We start from the raw sequence: 4,242 nt of genomic DNA, 5'->3' as shown, positions 1-4,242 counted from the left end.
CTACCTAGTTGCACGTAACACTCCTGTACCTAACGATGGCGGTAGTGACCTATCGACACACAGATTCCAAGAGACAAAGAAGGCGTATAGCAGCCATCTTGATTCATCACCACAGATCCATCACCCACAACTCTCTTTGATTGGCCAGACCTGAGACCGAAGCGGGCAAACCTGACGCAGTGGCGCGACGAATAGGATTAAGACCAGGGTCAGACGTCCTCAGGAGCCACGCAAGCAACGTTCACGGAATGATCCTCAAGTCAGTCTTACACAATTCGCGTTAAATGCGCTGGCGATTTCTCTTCTTTGAGGTGGAGGTCGTCTGCAATGCGCTGTATACGATAAAACAGACGTTTATTATCGAACAAGACGTCTTTGTATCTCTTGCCGGCGGAAGAAAACTGCAGAATTACCAAGGGACACCGTGCCCCCCCCCCCCCCTACGTAAACATCCACTATATAACAATGGCTCCAACACGCACCTGAGCATTGCCTCCTTAGCGAGCAGGATGCACCGTCTCGTTTTCGACTCACTCTTGCACAGTGGACGGTGTAGGACTGTTACCGGGAGGTTACGCGACTTCCCACCGCTGGCATAAGCCACGGCAGTAAAGTGGTGTGTATGTGTCACAATCGGCTGCCTGCAAACTGGGGCACAAAATGGCTCGACGTCGGTACGTGACACACTGAAAGGAAAAAGCTACCGTGTTCGGACGTGCACGTGACCACACAATGAATAAATTGCCCGATTCGTTTACGTATCTACGGTGACTGTCCTACGTGTCTCCAAGAAATGGTTTACTATTGGCAGCCGTGTAACACGAGGTAGGAACAATAGTGGCAGAAAGACCCTAACCCACAGGCACCCGAGGAAGCGTGTCAGTGACAACGGGCTTGAATTCCAACATGAAATGCTGCTGTCGGTGAATGCAGGTCCGTCATAACCAGTCCGCGAGCGAGCACTGTGAACTGAACAGCATGCAATGAACACTGGGTCTGGTATCTCGCAAAAGGGCAGTGCTCACAGAGGCACATAAAACTGCACGTGTTGTGCTCGTCAGTGACCGCAGAAACTGGACAGCAACTGACTGAAAGCGATCTAAACTGGTGCCAGGGACAGAAATTCCTGTGGCGTTATTTTCAAATTTTCTGATAAATTACTTTAAGTACACTACTGGCCATTAAAATTGCTACACGAAGAAGAAATGCAGATGATAAACGGATATTCATTGGACAAATATACTATACTAAAACTGACATGTAATTACATTTTCACGCAATTTGGGTGCATAGATCCTGAGAAATCAGTACCCAGAACAACCACCTCTGGCCGTAATAACGGCCTTGATACGCCTGGGCATTGAATCAAACAGAGCTTGGATGGCGTGTACAGGTACAGCTGCCCATGCAGCTTCAACGCGATACCACAGTTCATCAGGAGTAGTGACTGGCGTATTGTGACGAGCCAGTTGCTCGGCCACCATTGACCAGACGTTTTCAGTTGGTGAGAGATCTGGAGAATGTGCTGTCCAGGGCAGCAGTCGAACATTTCCTGTACGCAGAAAGGTCCGTACAGGACCTGCAACATGCGGTCGTGCATTATCCTGCTGAAATGTAGGGTTTCGCAGGGATCGAATGAAGGGTAGAGCCACGGGTCGTAACACGTCTCAAATGTAGCGTCCACTGTTCAAAGTGCCGTCAGTGTGAACAAGAGGTGACCGAGACGTGTAACCAATGGCACCCCATACCATCACGCCAGGTGATTCTAAGTACACCAGGAATATTTGTCAGGGTTTGTCAGAATCTTGTCCACTGATGTCATGCTTGCGCTGAGGTTGGTGTCCGTCAGTTTCAGCACATTTTGTGCTGTACCAGTGGTACATTCATTTTGTCAATGATAATATATGCAGTTAACTGTAACTAATGTAAATAAAAAAGTACACGATAATGTGATTTTGTTCCTATTATCTCTTTAAGCTAGCTTCTCCGACCCCAGATTTCCCACATCAAATTGCTCAGTGCAGCATCCTCTATGTCCTCTAAGATTTTTGCACGTTCTTGCGGAAACACCATGTATAATAGTCCTGCCAGTGTGAAATTTAAATGGATGCTTCCTTCTTTATACATGTCGCTACTTCAGCTTGCTCCTACACATCATACCAACAGTAGTCACATTCTCCTAGATGTATTTGCAACGAAATTCGCAAACAGAGTAATTCGTACCTCTCAAATAGTTACACCTAGCATGTCTGCCGATGACATAATTTTCGTGATGCACTCGTTAGAATTTCCCAGAAAAAACCACAACTGACTGCATACCGAGACCTCAAACATACACTACTGGCCATTAAAATTACTACAGCACGAAGATGACGGGCTACAGACGCGAAATTTAGCCGACAGGAAGAAGATGCTGTGATATGCAAATGATTAGCTTTTCAGAGCATTCACACAAGGTTGGCGCCGGTGGCGACACCTACAACGTGCTGACATGAGGAAAGTTACCAACCGATTTCTCATACACAAACAGCAGTTGACCGGAGTTGCCTGGTGAAACGTTGTTGTGATGCCTCGTGTAAGGAGGAGAAATGAGTACCATCACGTTTCCGACTTTGATAAAGGTCGGATTGTAGCCTATCGCGATTGCGGTTTATCGTATCGCGACATTGCTGGTCGCGTGGTCGTGATCCAATGACTGTTAGCATAATATGGAATCGGTGGGTTCAGGAGGGTAATACGGAACGCCGTGCTGGATCCCAACGGCCTCTTATCATCTTATTATTTTATTTAACCACAAATCGAAACAGGTTCTGTTAAATCTACAGTCTTCAAATGTTGTCTAACTACATGTGATTCATCGTTCTACTAAACACGTAATCATAACATACAGACAGACAGAAACACAGACGGATAAGAAGAAAATTTATGTGATATAATTACAACTAAGAGTTTTCGGACTTGTTCGATTACTTATACCGTGAAACCTTGCTTTGAGCAAAATTTTATGATTCTTGGTCAGCGGGAAGTACCCTAAGGGTTTTGGTGAGTGAGTGTGCGACAATAGAAATATGTGACACAAATAGCGTATCTTTTGAGTGAATTCACTCGGGGGCCTAAATTCTTTACACCGCCTGGGGAAAGTAGACCGTAGTGTGTGACATAAATTTCAACTTGATACTTCTACCCGTTCCTGAGAAAAAGAAGTCTTAACTGTCGGACAGTGAGACAGCAGAAACACAACAAACCGATCCTATAATGGCTTTGTTTTCACCGACTGGCGTATACGGAACCCTAAAAGAGACTGGACAAAGACATTTATCTTTCTTTAGCCGAATAAAAACGTGTTCCTGCAGTTACGGGAGCCCAAATTACGCAGGAACAGTGATAATTATCATTGATAAATATTATTATCATTATTAATACCAATTTTATCAAATTGTCACTTTTCTTGCAAGATTACACTTCTTTCAAAAATGGTTCAAATGGATCTGAGCACTATGCGACTTAACTTCTGATGTCATCAGTCGCCTAGGACTTAGAACTAATTAAACCTAACTAACCTAAGGACAGCACACACATCCATGCCCGAGGCAGGATTCGAACCTGCGACCGTAGCGGTGGCTCGGTCCCAGACTGTAGCGCCTAGAACCACACAGCCACTCCGGCCGGCAATCCACTTTGAGGGGGAGGGTGAGAACAAAAAGGTGAGAACACGAGATGGTTTGAAGAAATGTGAGTATGATACAGGTCCATTTGTGGAGCTTGAAGACGAACTTTAGGGTCTCATTGTGCTATTTGAAACCCACGTGTTTGGATGTTATGGAACTGACTTGCGAAGGCTAAACTGTGATGTGGCACATGAAAATGAGATGAAACATAGATTTAAATATGGGGTGGCAAGTAAATAGCTTCATGTCTTGGCGTCCTGTACTGCCTCTGCGCCAACCAGATGCTACTTCTACAGCTACAGCATATGGCTTCAAAAAACAAGCTGTCATGAAATTTTCTTTCTAATTTAGTGAATAACGCATGGTTTCCACGCTATGTGGATATGCAATACGGAAAAGACTAGCCCATTCACAGTGTAGAATTCTCAAAAGATCATTCCACGAAGAGGGAAGCTCCAAGCGATGGCTGTAGCTAGTACAGAAAGTGGAGCAAAGAGCAAGTGTGTTTGTTGTTTCATTGTTTCGGGCGTGTATATGCCTGCAATGCTAGTATTTAAGAGAAACCGATTTTTTT

The sequence above is a fragment of the Schistocerca cancellata genome, chromosome 3 (assembly GCF_023864275.1).
Source record: "Schistocerca cancellata isolate TAMUIC-IGC-003103 chromosome 3, iqSchCanc2.1, whole genome shotgun sequence".
NCBI classification, from domain to species: Eukaryota; Metazoa; Arthropoda; class Insecta; order Orthoptera; family Acrididae; genus Schistocerca; species Schistocerca cancellata.
Note: the sequence above shows the minus strand (reverse complement) of the source record.